This window comes from Bos indicus x Bos taurus, chromosome 18 (genome assembly GCF_003369695.1).
Source record: "Bos indicus x Bos taurus breed Angus x Brahman F1 hybrid chromosome 18, Bos_hybrid_MaternalHap_v2.0, whole genome shotgun sequence".
In the NCBI taxonomy this organism is placed as follows: domain Eukaryota; kingdom Metazoa; phylum Chordata; class Mammalia; order Artiodactyla; family Bovidae; genus Bos; species Bos indicus x Bos taurus.
The window spans coordinates 53,745,476-53,760,906 of NC_040093.1; the positions used below are offsets into that span (position 1 = coordinate 53,745,476).

Sequence of the window (15,431 nt, forward strand, 5' to 3'; positions counted from 1 at the left end):
CCAGGCTTCCCTGTCCATCACCAACTCCCCGAGCTTGCTCAAACTCATGTCCACTGAGTCAGTGATGCCATCCAACCGACTCATCCTCTACCATCCCCTTTTCCTTCTGCCTTCAGTCTTTCCCAGCATCAGGGTCTTTCCAATGAGTCGGCTCTTTGCATCAGGTGGCCAAAGGACTGGAAGGATTAACAGGGTAGAATGACAGTATAAAGGCGTACAGCATCGGGATGTACAGAGCACCTTGAGCTGGCCAGGCTGGGGCAGCAGGGCAGCTGGCTTCTCCTACAGAGTGGATCCATCCCCATGCTGTAAACATGCACCGCCTCACACAATTTTATCCTTTTTAAAAAAAAATTTTCAGGGCCTCACTCAGTGGTCCAGTGGTTAAGACTTTGCCTTCCATTGCAAGGAGTGCGGGCTCAGTCCCTGGTCAGGGTGCTCAGATCCCACATGCCTAATGGCCAAAACCCAAAATACAAAACAGGGGCAATATTGTAAGAAGTGCAATAAAGACTTTTAAAATGGTCCATGTCAAAAATATATATATATATTAAAAAAAACACCTTTTTTTTAATAAAATAAAATTTCAGAAATAACCTCCATCCTGGAAAATAGACAAAAGCCCAAAGAAACAACAAAACTCACCTGTATTTTCCTTATACTGAGAAAACTTTGCTGGATATCCTAAAGACCTTCCAGCATCCTTGCCATCGAGAATCCCATGGACAGAGAAGCCTGGAGGGCTACAGTCCTTGGGGTCACACAGAGTCGGACACGACTAAGAGACTAACACTTTCACTTTTTTTCACACAGACATAAATCTGTGTACACAGAGGAGCTGCTGCCTTGCATGGTTTATAAACATAGATGGTGTAATACCAAACACATTCAGGAACCCCCCCTTTTCTCCCAACAATATCTTAGAAGTGCTTTTGTTTTTCAGATTTTTGCCCATACTGCACAGCAGCATGTGGGGTCTTAATTCCCTGACCAGGGGTTTAACCAGTGCCCACTGCATTGGAAGGCAGAGTCTTAAACACTGGATTGCCAAGGAAGTCCAAAATCTGTTTTTTTTTTAAATTGCAGTATAGCTGATTTACAATATTATATTAATATCAGGTGTGCAGCAGAGCGATTCGATATTTTTTACAGATCATACTCCATTAACAGTTATTACAGGACAATGGCTGTAAGCCCCCATGCTGCACAGTCTGTCTTGGCTGTTCACCTCGTGTATACGCAGTAGTTCGTGCCTCTTCATCCCCTGCCCCTGGTTTTCCCCTCCCTGCTTGCCTCTTCCCAGAGGTAACCATTGGTTTGTTCTCTGCATCAGTGAGTCTGGTTCCCTTCTGCACATACATTCACTTGTACTGTTTTTTAGGTTCCACATAGAGGTCTTTCCATGTCCTCTGTGTTTTGGCCTCGTTGTTAAGCCAGTGCTCAGTCTTTCGTACGGTTTTCAAACGCCACAGTTTGCTTTGCCATGTTCATATCCATCGTCATTTCAGTTACTTTCCATGTCTTCTTATAACAAACATGTTTGCCTGAACATCCCCAGACCTACCCCTCTGTTCTTACGTGGGTATGTCTTCACCAAAACTGGGTTCTAAGAAGTGCAGTGTCTAGGTTGTCAGACGTGTGGGTTTGCAGTTTGAGTAGATCCTATCAATCACTTCTGTAAAAAACAGCGGTCTGTGGACCCATGGTGGCTAAGCTTACTCCCCATCCTCTTCCCACTGCTGGCCATGGCCAGTCTCTGCATTATGACTAACATGTGAAGTAATAGCAATATCCTGTTATTTTAATTTGTTTTTTATTTAGAAAAAAACTTATTTATGTGACCACGCTGGGTCTTAGTCACAGCATGTGGAATCTTCTGGTCATGGCATGTGGGATCTACTTCCCTGACCAGGGATGGAACCCAGGCCTCTACACTGGGAGCTCGGAGTCTTAGCCGCTGGCCCACCAGAGAGATTGCTGTATCCTGTTAATTTAACTGGCGTGTTTCTGCTCCGCGGTGTGTTTGGACATCTTTTCACACCTGGCATTTGTGCTTTTCTTTCAGGGGCTGCCTCCCCTTGTCCTTTGAACAGTTCTGCTTGGACGTCCTGTAGGTGAGTGTTTATCTTCTTTTAACCTGATCTCTAAAAGTGCATTAAATATTTTGGATGTTGTTCTGTGCTTTATATTTTGCAAGTATTTTTTCCCAGTTGGTCGCTTGGATTTTCAGTTTGTTTATGGTGTTGATTGTTACGCAGATTTTTGACTTGGTTTGCTTTTGCATTTATACTTTTAAGAAAGCGTTCTCTATCTTCCAAGTCTTCTACATTTATTCCTAATAGTTTTATGGTGTAAGTTCTTTGTTTGTTTTTTTTTGCTTTTGCACTTTTGCCAATTGTTCTAATGCCGTTTATTGAGTGGTTGGTCCTTTTCAAGATGTACTGAAATATCTTTGTTGTCATCATGTGAGAAATGCCCATACATACGTATGGGCTGCTAAACACCCTGTTCTGTGGGTTGGTCTGTTTATTTTTTTTTTTTTCAATATGCTTTCATGGCAATAATTGCTAGACTTCACTATGGTCAAAAAATATGTTTTGTATCATTTCAACCTTTTTAACTTTACTGAGACTTGCTTTATGATCCAGAAGAGTGGAAGGGCAGATTTTTCTGTAAAGGGGGGGATTGCAAACAATTTAGGGTTTGCAAGGCAGGTAATGTCTCTGTTGTGTATTCTTTGTGGTTTTGTTTAGTTTTATTTGGGACAGCCCTTTAAAAGTATGAAAACCATGCTTAGGTCATGGACTATGCAAACACAAGCCATGAGCCACAGTGGCCCAGCAGGTGGTCGGCCAGCCTTGGTTGGCTCTCTGTGTGCTCAGGAGAAGCGGTGGGCTCTGCTGTCGTTGGGTAGCACATTCTGTCAATGTCCCTCAGGTCGAGCTGGTTTATAGAGTGCAAGTCTTCTATACCTGTCATGATCGTTGTGTTTGCTTGTTTTTTTGGATCATTGAGAGAATCTCCACTGTATTTGTGGATTGGACTCTCTCTCCCGTTTGGTTTTTGTCTCCTGCATTTTGAAGGTTAAGCACTTACTTCATCACTTGGCCTCATGAAGAATGGTTACATCGAACTGGTTTGTTGAATTAGTAACTAAAATATAATCGATGTCTTTGCTGCTGGCAGTTTTACCAATAACTCTCTCAGATTCTAAGCTGTGAAACACCAGTCTTCAGTTTGCAATTCTTCCAGAATCCAATGGTGAGGACATTCTGATGGGTCCTCAGTTTTCTCATGTGTAAAATGTAAATAATAAGGCTCCTTGGTTGGTTGGGAAGATTAATTGGGATGATCCATGTGGAGGCTAGTAAAAGTAGGTGCTTGGTGCATTTTAGCTATTAGGATTAGAGGATTACTATTAGCATTCTTTCCTAAGTACTAGAGGCAAACACAAGAAAGCTTTTGCTTGGCATGTGGCTGTGGTTGACCAGGAAAGATGGGGAGCAAGTTGGGAGCAGTCACTGACCAGACTTCAACCACATGGCATGGATTGTATTCTGACTCCCAAGTTTGCAAATGGTATCCCTCCCATTCTCTCTGACAACCACAAAAGATAAAGCCCACTCACCCAACATCCACTTCTATAGTCTCCAAAATGTTAAATCCTAGACTTTGTCATGAATGCAAATAATTATGAGAACCACAGTGAAAACAGTGTTGTGGGGAGAGGTGCATGGATGGTAGAGTCAACAGACTTGAGCACAAATCCTGACTTCAGTGCTTACTGGGTGTATCAGTTAGCTTTTGACATGAGAGTGCTGCATAACAAACCACCACAGAACCTCAGCATCATGAGAATGCTAAGTATGTATTGCTTGTACATCTGGAATGAGCTGGGGTTCAGCTGGGCAGCTCTGCTGATCTTGGCTGGATTCACTCGTGTTCTGGGATTGGCAGTGGGGCTGATCTATGCTGACTGTTCCTGGGACAAAGAGGGCGCCCACTCGGCTGTACTTGTTTCTCATCTCCAGCAGGCCAGCTCGGGCATGTCCTTGTGGCCATGGCAACATCGCCAGAGAGCACGTCCCAGTGTGGGGCCACTTGTTAAACCCCCTTCCCTCATGGTGACCAACACAAGTCATGCGGCTGGGGCCAAAGTCCAGGGGTGGAGCCTGTTGCCCTGCCCATGGAGTCAGAGTTCTCCCCAGTTACAAGGCAAATGCAAAAATGTAGGCAGGGGTGAAGAACTGCCACTGGCCATCTGCCACCCCAGGTGTGTGATATCTCAGGCCCAGTTTGTTCATCTGTGACTGGGGGACCGTTCTCTATCTCACCTGTCTGGTGAGAGGTTTAGATTAAAGAGAGTGTCAAGGGCAGATGGTATAGGACCTGATGCAAAAGAGATGTCCGACTGGGGGCAGCCCTTCCTTTATTAATGATAATGATTGATGGATAATGATGATTGTGGATTCACATTCCACAGCTGAGAACCTAGCTTTCCCTAGTCTTCCTTCCTAAAAAGAACAGATCAGTCTCTGTGTTCTGTATTTCCTGCAGTGTGAAGCTTCGCCTTTTGTTTTTAATAGTACTTTTTAAAGAGCAAATGTTTTTAGGTTTGAATTTTATCCATTTCTTTGGTTAGTGCATCTTCTATCATGTCTAAGAAAACCTTACTTCATGAAGATATATTTCTTATACTTTTTTTAAAAAAGTTTTATAGTTTTAGCTCTTGTGTTTAGATCTTTGGTAGATTTAAAATTAATTTTTGTATATGGTGTGAGGTAGGGGTTGGAGTTCATTTTTTCCCCACATGACTATCTGGTTGCTCTGTGCATTCCTTATTGGCTAAGTGTTGAATTCTATCAAATACTTCTTCCATACCACATCACACATTGAAATACTAACAAGCATGAATTGCAGAAATAGATTGATAATAACCACCAGGACTATGAACGGGAATGGAAAGAGGACTCATTCCTTTGGGTTGGTTTACTACCTCCATAGCTAGAGGCATGTGACAGACAGCCACATGCAAATCTTCCTCTCCTCCCAGATAATCACCTTTCCAGCCTCTTACTGCCAGCAGTGAGCACATGACCCAGTTTGGGTCAATGGCCCATGAGAGAAAGTATGCTGTGAGACTCCTGGAAAAGAGGTTTTCTCCCCAGTGAAAGGAGAGAGGTCACTTGTCCATCTCCCAGACCTTGGAGGAAGTCCTATGAGGACATGATGTTTAAGGCAACCCCTGCCGCCTTGTAACAATGCTGGGAAGGCCACGAGAACTTCAGAGATGCTAAGCATTACTGGGAAACTCATTCCATCACAGGGCACTGAACCCAGACTTCCTATTTGGGGAGATAATTTACTTCTTTATGATGTGTGCCACATTAGTTGATATTTTATTTTGTATAAACCATATAGGCTCCTCCCCCAACCCCCAATCCCAGTCCAGTCTAGAATGAATATTTTCTAGCAAGTCCACTAGGTATTTTCATCATCCAATTCTCTCCAAACATGGAAATGGAGGAGATGCTGATTCCATAAGGTGTAGAGTCCTGGGATGGGACCTATGGGCACAGAGGAGACAGCGCTAGGCCTGGAAGTTCCAAGGCTGGGTTCTCACACTGCTGGCCTCCCCAGCACCTCTGGGCTTCCTTCATTCTCTCCTGTCCCAACCACCTTCTCTTGATAGAGCCTTCCTTCCACCTGAAATACTCCCCTTGACATCTGCCCTTCCCCTTGTCTGGCAGGCCCTCCTCATCCTTCAGGCTTCAGTTTAGTGATTACTTTCTCAGGGGGTCCCTCCCAGGCCCTCCCAGACTCTCTCTTAGCACTCTGAATGTTCACTTGTGGCAGTGATCCCAATTGAAATCAAGTGTGTGATTTGCTGTAATCTGTCTCTTCCACCTGACTGTAAACTCCCTGAGGATGGGGGTCAGAGCTGCCATTGGGGCCCCATACTCAGCACCTACCTAGTACAGTGCCTGCCATCTTAGAAGCATTCAGCACACATCTCTGATGGATTGATGGGGGGTGAATGGATGGGTGTATGGAAGGACTGATGGGTGGATGGATTTGTGAATGGATGATGGATGGATGGATTGTTGGTTAGATGAACTGAATGGCACTCCCACAACTTACAAGATCGAAAGCAAGTTACTTCCCCTTTCTTGGCTGTAGTTTTCTCATCTGTCATATAATGACCCTGGACTAGATGGAATCTAAGACTCTCTCCACTGCCAGTTCTTCATCAAATTGAATCCAGATGCTCGGATGTGGCTTTCCTTTCAGAATTGGCCCTCCCCCCATCTATCCATTTTCTTTACCACTGCTGGTGACCCTGAAGTTGTCCCAGAAGCTCATTCCGTGTAAGCATCCCACTGAGGACAGCTGGAGCTGGTGACCTTAACCACCCCAAGATGCTGGTGTGGTGGTTTCCAGGCTTGGGAAGGCTTCAGTGTCTGGTGGTTTCTCCCAGATGCCAGCTCCCAGTTCCCTTGTCTAGTGATGGGTAGGCAGACATTTTGGTGGGCTGGCAGCAGCTGGTGGAGATGTGCCTTCATTTCAGCCCATCTGTTCAGCGTCACATGCATGGAGAGTAAGAAGAGTCCTCTTTTCAGATTAAAGATCGGAACCAGCGCAGTGTCCTGCAGTGCCCATTCTGGGCTTTTACATCTGTGTAGTGGGTGCAGCAGGGGCTCCAGCCTGGGCACGTGGAAAGTTATCCTAGAAACCCATAGCATCCACACTGGTGTCTTAAATCTCTTTATCACAATACCCACTGGAATCAAGGCGACGACCCATCACTTGTACTTTTCTTTCTACCTACCTCCCCTGCTCTGGCAGGAATCATGGTCAGAGGGGACCATTTATTGAGCCCCGCAGTGCCAGGAGCAGTGCTGGGGCCATTTCCTGCTTTCTCTCAAATCCTCACAATAGTTCTCACTGTGCATTCTCACCCTCATTGGGTAGATGGGGTAACTGAGGATCAGAGGTGCCCCTAGATCTTCCCAGGGCCACACAGCTTTACATGGTGGGTCTGAGATTTGAACCCAGCTCCAGACCTCTGAGGCTGTGTGTGTGTGCTCTGTCCAAGGGGCACCCATGGCGGCCCCACCCATAGGGGATCAGAAGGTGGAATCAGAGCCAACACCCCGGCTGCCTCCCCTCGCCTGTGCTGATGCCCTGCAGTGATGCGGGTGAGGCAGAGACAAGCCATGAGACCGGCAGTGGGGATCCCTCTGGGCTTGTGGCTGCTCCACTGACCCACCACCTGTAGCCAGTTCTGTGGGATGGTCACACATCTCTTTGAAATGAAGATGATGACGTGTTGTTGGTGAGTTTTTTTTAATATATTCATGTATTTATTTGGCTGTGTTGGGTCTTAGTTGCATAGCACGGGATCTTTCCTTGCAGTGCATCATGACCTTTCTAGCTGTGGCACACAGGCTTAGTTACCCTGTGGCGTGAAACATCCTAGTTCCCCAGCCAGGGCTCGAACCCACGTCCCCTGCATCACAAGGCAGATTCTTAACCACTGGGCCATTAGGGGAGTCCCCGTGTTTTTAAGAAGTGAAAGGAGGGTATTTAGAAGGACGGGATTCAGGGGCGGGGAATGTGTAAATAGAATGCTTAGAGCTGCTGCAATACCTTGGGCTGGAGACAGTCTCCAAGATGCTACCTTGGAGCATTGATGGAGCTCAGCTACCTGCTACCTCCATCCCTCTTGACCTGTGAGAAGAGTCACCTCCCAGGTTTACCTTCTATTAGTCTTGAGTGAGTTACTTGCAGCTGACAGCATTCCAAACTAGTACACATTCTAAACCACAAACCACCTTTCAGACGCCCAATGCCTTCGAAGACTGTCCAGGGGAAGATCCAATTCCTTATCCCCCATTACACAAACGTCTGAACTCTTCCCCCCACCCCTCCCAACCATCTCAGGCAAGCCTCCTGGTGCACTCTGCCTCTCCATGACAAAGCCCCACAGCAAATTCCATCTCATCCATCGTCAAGGGCTCCTTAGCCACTGTCTGTTCTCTAGCCACATTCCAAATTACAAACAACAGAAAAAAAAATCATAGAGAGAGCTGGCCTCCCCACATCTCCAACTCCACAAACACAATCAGATGATGGGAGGCAAAAATCAAACAGCCTGGCGTTCCATCTGCATCGCGAATCTGCAGTCCAGATTCTCCCGGGTAGCAGCGCATGCCTCCCGCCACCACATCATTACCCAACCCTGCCATTAGGGATGGCAAACCCGTACTTACAATCAAAATGAACGTAATATGGAACCAGGAGGCAGCTCAGTTCCAGGAACAGCGGCGGAGCCCGCCCGTCCCCTGCCGGCCCCTCCAGCTCCTGCCATCGGCAGCCCCGGTTCTGCGCTCAGCAGACATTCACCCTGACGTCAGGACCTACACTGCCATCCCTTCCATGTCCGCCTCCTGCCTCCTGTCCCAGAGAAGCCATCTCTTCCGCCGTGCATTTTCCTCCTCTCTCACTCTGATCTCTGCCTTTCTGATCAGACACTCTCTAACTTCAGTGAGACCGCAGCAGTGCAGAGTCAAGATCCCTGGGGCCGAAGCTTTTATAGTTTACAGCAGCAGTACCCACTGTTGGGCCTGGTGCAGGGGAAGAGGGCAGCGTCCTCTATTTGGCTTGGCGGGGTGTGAATCGAGCCGCCAGCCTGGAGCACAAGGCGGCCGTGTGTAGCCAGCCCTTCCTGACGTGCGTGTCCATTGGCCCAGCGAGTACACCTCCAGTGATGTCCTTTAAGGAAAAATCAGAGCTTACGCACAACTGTGTGTGCACGGACCCCAAAATAAAGCATTATTCTTATAGCAAAGCACCAGATATTCAATAACATGGAACTCTTAAATCATTAAATGATAAAGATAAGAAAGAGAGGCTAATACGACCGACATCATCTAAGCTCCCACGGATGAACAACGCAGCACACCTCTCACAAGAATGCCCGGGTAACGAGCTCTCCTTTGCTGCTCACTACGTGCAGGGTGCCATTGTAAGCACCTTGGAAGTTCCCTAGTGGTCCAGGGGTTGAGAATCTGCCTGCTGACCCAGTGGACACAGATTTGATCCCTGATCTGAGAAGATCCCTCAGGAGCAACCAAGCCCATACACAGCAACTACTGAGCCTGAGCTATACAACTGCTGAAGCCCTCGCACCTAGAGCCTGTTCTCTGCAACAAGAGAAGCCACTGCAATGGGAAGTCTGTGCACCACAGTGAAGAGTAATTATTAATTAACTGATTTAAAAAATAAGTACCTCAGTATCCAAGTAACACATTCTAAGTGCATGCATTCATTCCCTCAGTTATCACAGCAGCCATGTGGGGTTGGAGGACAAGCGGGAATAAGCAAGCAGACCAACACGATGGGCCTTGCACAGCATGATAAAGCCCTCCTCTCCACAGGAGGCCCAAGGAAGGGGGGAAGCGGGAAGCTGTGCATGGATGTGTGTGTGCGAGCAGGTGGAGGCGTAGATACAGGCACGGGTCTGGAGTGCATGTGGGCGTGAAGTCTGCCGGGCCCCTGCCTTCCAGGAGGGCGTATTGTACCTTGGGATCCCATCCCTCCCACCCACCCACCTCCTTACCCTGGCCATGGCCGACTGCATCAGGGCTTAGCACAGTCCATAGGAAAAGCAATTCACAAGCTGGCCAGCAGTCTGTAACCTCAAAAATGTTCAAAAAGCTCATTTGATTCTTTCAAAATCCAGGGAATTTGAACTTAAAAACATGGAAGGAGTTTTCTGGCAATGGTGGAGCTGGAACAGAGAGGGACGATGGGGAAGGTGCTAAGGAGGCCACCGTGTCACTGTCCAGGGGCCAGGCATATACCTTCACAGATGCTGGGAGGCAGGCTGGCAGGGTGGAAAGAACAAAGGCCGTGGGGCTGTGCAGAATGAAACCTCAGAGATGCAAAAGAAAGTGGAGGAGAGAGACAGAAATACAGAGAGAAGAAACTAACTCCACTGAGACCTCCCCGGTTCAGGCATTCTGGATCTGAGCCCATTAAATCCTAACAATGGCTCTCTAAACAAACAAAACAAAAATGGCAAGTACCTTTCAGTGTCTATTTTATTAATTGCCCCATTATTTTGTGAACCACAGAAGCCCGTTGCAAAACAATTTGTAAGATGCCATCCATTATACAATGCACCCTGATTTCAGAGACGCTAAAAAGTGGGGCAATGAGCATCTTAGAATAGACAGATTTTGAAGTGGGCGACTACTCTCCCCTTACTCTCTCTATGGCAGACATTACTAATCCATCATGGCATTGTTTCCCGCCAGTTCTATATGTGGTCTCCACCAGTCATGCCAGGAGCCACCACTTGGTCTAAGTAGCAAGTTGAAACAAGGCCAATTTGTTCACCCTGGTCAGGGCCTAGGTTTCTTGAGTGAGATAACGAGGGAACAATTCCCACAGTGTGGTGGGAAACCCTGGGACAAAGCACTACTTCCTGTCCTAGAAAAACAAGACGATGATTTAGACAGGCCACCTAGAAAATCATTTCTCAACTATGCCCATTTAAAATCGCCCTCCACTTAATCTGTCTCTTCCCTTCCCAGGGAGATCTTTCCAACGAGCTCTCATGGGTGACCATCCAACATCTTGGGTTTGTTTCTCAAATAGCACACAGAACTCAGATAATTTTAGCAAGAGCTCATGCTCTCCTAGCTGTTAGCAGTGGAGAATTAAGAATGCACACACACACACACACACACACACACTCAGCCATCCGTCAGGCGGCGTCAGTCTTCTCTGAGGTTTTCCATTACAGTTCATTTCATCTTCTGCTGGCAAACAGATACTGGCAGTAGCCTCCGGGCTCAGAAAAGCTTCTGGAAGAAAGACTTAAAAGACAGGGTGCTCGCTGAACGTGGTCTCCCCTTCATGTCCCTGCCCCAAACGTCCATGTGGGGCAGGTGGTGGTCCACGGCACCACCATCGCGGCAGGTCCACGTGATGGTGCTGGTGGTGGGTGAAAGAGGCACATCACTTCTGGAGTTAGGCATGGGAGAACTGGCCCATGACCTTCCTAAGGACAGGACCAGCCACAGACTCCTTGTGAGTGAGAAATAAGTCTTGGTTGAGCAAAGCCAGCGAGATCTGGGGTTACTTGTTACACAGCACATCTGGCCTATCTTGATGAATACACAAGAGGAGATTCCTTTCTCTTGCTGAGACTTTTAGTAATGTGGGGAAATAGCAGCTTGGCTTTCCTCCTGGAAAATGGCCTGGCCTCTAATTGCATGGAGCATCTTCTAGGAGGGAACACTCAAGTGTGAAGGCAGAAACTTCCAATATCTGAAGACCCAGACTCAGAAGTATATAGTGGCACTGGCACCACACTGTGTGGGTCAAAAGAAATCATGAAACCCCTATTTCCTTGCAGGACACCAGGCATTTTTTTAATGTTTAGTTTTATCTATTTACTTATTCTTGGCTGCACTGTTGCTATGCACGGGCTTTCTCTCATTGCAGCAAGCAGGGGCCACTCTCTAATTTCATTGCATGAGCTCCTGAGCGCAGGCTCAGTAGTTGTGACACACAGGATTAGTTGGATCTCGGCATGTGGGATCTCCCAGACCAGGGATGGAACCCATGTCCCCTGCATTGGCAGGTGGATTCCTAACCACTGGGCCACCAGGGAAGCGCCACTCAAGCGTTTTTGACACTGGGAGTCTGCATGTGGGCTTCACTCCCTTTGTGCTGCTGCTCTGCTTCTGTCACACAGCTCCCCCCTGGCGTCACCTGGACTGGTCCCTTCCCACTGTGAGAAGGGACGCGATTGTCCTGAGCCCCTCTGTGTTTTGCCTTCAGTCTGGCTCTTACCACCACTACTGACAAGTCTCCTAAAACTGGTCATTATGTAGACTTTGTACCCTGATAGGCCACTTTGGCTACATGTTTCACATGCTCCTTTCTCTTCCTTTTCTTTTATTCTCGGAAAAAAAAAAAAAAAAAAGGAGAGCGCTTGACCCTGAAAATGCAAGACGCTTCACCAGTACCGACAGTTTGTCCCCATCAACCAGTTAGCACTGGGACGGCATTCCCGAGGGAATGCGAAATGGAGTGTGTGGAGTGCTTAAACTAAACCGTGAGCCTGGGAGCCAGCCCCCCGGGGCGTCTTCTCAGCTCCGTGCATCTGTGTGGTCCTTGAGAGGGGGCACTCTTTGCACCCCGCCCCCGCCTCTATTTCCCAGCGGAAGTATAAATATCAATGTCCTCTCCTGCTTGAGGCTCTTCTCTCCCTGAAACTCAAATGTTGAACTAAAAATATGTGTTCAAATGTGAAGATGAAACCACAGAAAGTCATATCGCATAGGATAACGGATCCTCTCTTCCTCTGTGTGCATGGTGTAGCGTCCCAGGAATCTACACTGATAGCTGGACACCCAAGGTTCTAATCCAGCCTGGAGATGAGCTAGCTAGCACCAGGCTCTGCACAAGTAGTGTCATCACACATGCATACACACACACGCTCTCACCCCCTGGCCCCAGTTTTGCATGAGCAGAAAGAAGAATGCTGGCCCAGATGAGTGGCCCCCAGCCCTGGTGGCACAGTAAAGTCATTGGGGGAGTTTTTTTTTAATGTTGATGCCCACACCTCACCACGGACCCATTACATCCACATTTCTGGATGTAGAGCCTGGGCCCTGGAATTTAAAAAATTCCTTAAGTGATTCCTAGTGTGCAGCCAGGATTAGGAAGCTCTGAATTGTGTTCATGGCTTCAAAACTATTTTTAATCAGAGACTTATTTTCCTTAAACAAAACTTATGCCAGAGGCCCTGTGTGAGGAGCAGGCACACATGGGGCTGTTCAGTTGGAGCAGGAAAGAGGCCCCGAAGTTTTGCCCACTGGCCTCTCCTCCCCTCATCTTCTCTCCCTGAAATCAGCCCCTGGGACCCCCAGGACCTTCAGAAGACCTTCCGGGCTGTGCAGCCCAAGAGGGTTGATAAACACAGTTTAAAAACTGCTGGAGAGTACACAACCTCCAAGACTGTTTAAAGAACTGAAGTTCTGAAATCACGTGAGAACACTCAGCATCTGGAGCTCTATCTGGGTCATAAATATCCTCACAAATCTATGTGCTTGATGAAACCTAGTTTCCGCCCTATTTCGTGTCTGGTTGTGGAGCCAGGGACCACACCGGACAACGGTGAGGAAATTCCACCAGCTGCTGACTCCCCTGGTGCTGCTCCCGCCAGCCATGGGGCCGCCAGGTCCATTTCTCCCCACGACAGAGAAGAAAGGGTCCACAGTCTGCATGGTGCTTGGGTGAGGAATGGCTCCATCAGAAAGGTCCCCGGAACCATGCAGCTGGGGCTAAGGAGGGAAGTTTATTCCTGTTACACAGGAAGTGCAGGGACTGCATCCTCCAGACTCAATGGTAAGCTCTGTTGTTGAAATCAGACCCCAACCAGGAAGCCCCAGTTCTAGCCCTGAAGTATTTAACTTCGCTTGGCGGTGCAAGATCAGAAAGTACAAATGTGCCAATACAGTCTAAAGGAGCAGGGTCAGGTTGCCCTCCCACCCCCCATGGGTGTCAGGTGGCACCTGGAGGAATGAGGACATGGAGCCCTTCCTGGGGTCACAGGAAAAGTCAGACAAGGCTGAGGCGATGGAGGCATCTGCCCACTGGCAACACTCCAGGGCCACCAAAAAACTGAGTGAGCAAGATTAAAAATCTTTTAATGCAGTTTAAAAAAAAAATCAGGGCTATTTTTTAAAATAGGGCTTCCTTGATAGCTCAGTTAGTACAGAATCTGCCTGCAATTCGGGAGACCTGGGTTCAGTCCCTGGGTTGGGAAGATCCCCTGGAGAAAGGAAAGGCTATCCACTCCAGTATTCTGGCCTGGAGAATTCCATGGACTATATAGTCCATGGGGTCACAAAGAGTTGGACACAGCTGAGTGACTTTCACTTCATTTTTTAAATCAAGATTAATGAAAACAATTCCATGATAAACTATGAAATTAAAATGGAAGATCAGTATTCCTGATTTTTCTTATTGCCACAGGCTCCAGTGGAGCTCAGCTTGGTCCTACAGTCCTTTGGAAGGAAGCAAAGAAAGCCTAATTTAGCCTGTTACTCATGATGATTCTTCTGAGAGTAAACCAAAGCCACAGCATCCTCTCCACCAGCACTACCATCATCACCATCATCTCCATCATCCAACAGTTAGGATGCTGAGGACCTGCCATGGTCTAGACATTTCATCACTGTCATCTGCATTTCATTTTCACAACCATCCTGAGAAGAGGTTTATTACCACTTTACAGATGAAGAAACTGAGGCCTCAAGCGAAGAGTAATTTATGCAAGTGTGAGAGAAGGGAATGTGGAGGCTATAGAAAACCATCTGCAGAACTCAGCCCAAGGGGAAGTCTCTGGGGAAAAGAGTCATCCTGGCCATAGTTTTCCCCAGGTCCTCAGCCAGGAGTAACATTCGTACCACCAAGGACCACCATGTGTCCTTCTGGTCTCTGCCTCCAGAGCCCCGGGGCCTTCTCCCTATGCATCTCTTTCTGTTTGTCCTTCTCTGCCTTTTAGGAAGGCTCTCTCACGGAACTTACAGCCCACCCTACTGCAACACTAATGTGTATGGATGCTCACCTTAAACACATTGGCAAAGATGCTATTTCTTTTTTAAAAAAAAAATATTTATATATTTATTATTTATTTTTGGCTGTGCTGGGTCTTTGCTGCTGCATGTGGACTTTCTCTAGTTGCGCTGAGTAGGGGCTACTCTCTCGTGGTGTGTGGGCTTCTCACGGCAGCAGCTTCTCTTGTTGCAGAGCACGGGCTCTGTGCACTCGGGCTTCAGTAGTTGCGGCTCTTGCAGTCTAGAGCGCGGGCTCAGGAGTTGTGGCACATGGGCTTGGTTACTCCGTAGCACGTGGAACCCTCCCAGATCAGGGGTCTAACCTGTGTCTCCTGCATTGGCAGGCGGATTCTTTACCACTGAGCCACCAGGGAAGCCCCACAGATGCTATTTCTGAGTAAATCACACCTTCTCTTGTTTGTTCACCCTCTGGAAGGGCGTGGGTTGGTGGGGGCAGCTAACAAAGCACACACGCCTTTTACTGCCATTCTCCCCTTGTGATCCTTGCGTCTGCCTCAGGTGACAGCCACCTCCCTGGGGGCCAGGCTGTGCCAACTTCGCTCTGTAAACTCGGCCTCTTGCCTGGAGCCCCAGGAGAACATCTGTTAACTCAGTGATGGATGAACAATCAGAGCATCTCCCCTCTGTAGGCACCATCCGGAAAGCTTCCCAGCTGTGACCTCTCCCGTCTCAAACACCCTGCCGAGTTCCCCCATCCCGAGGAATCTAGGAGGAACAGAGAGAAAATTAAGTTGTTCCACGGCCGTGCAGTGTCCTTTACTTTTGTTG

At 47.8% G+C, this 15,431-nt stretch overlaps 1 long non-coding RNA gene across 1 annotated transcript in view; it reads left to right on the plus strand.

The window, feature by feature from the left end:
* LOC113875455 overlaps window positions 1-15,431 on the plus strand; it is a 248,746-nt gene that overhangs the window by 82,928 nt on the left and 150,387 nt on the right. Inside the window, exon 3 of the long non-coding RNA XR_003506248.1 lies at window positions 2,066-2,114. This is a non-coding gene — a long non-coding RNA (uncharacterized LOC113875455). The remainder of the gene's footprint in view (window positions 1-2,065; window positions 2,115-15,431) is intronic.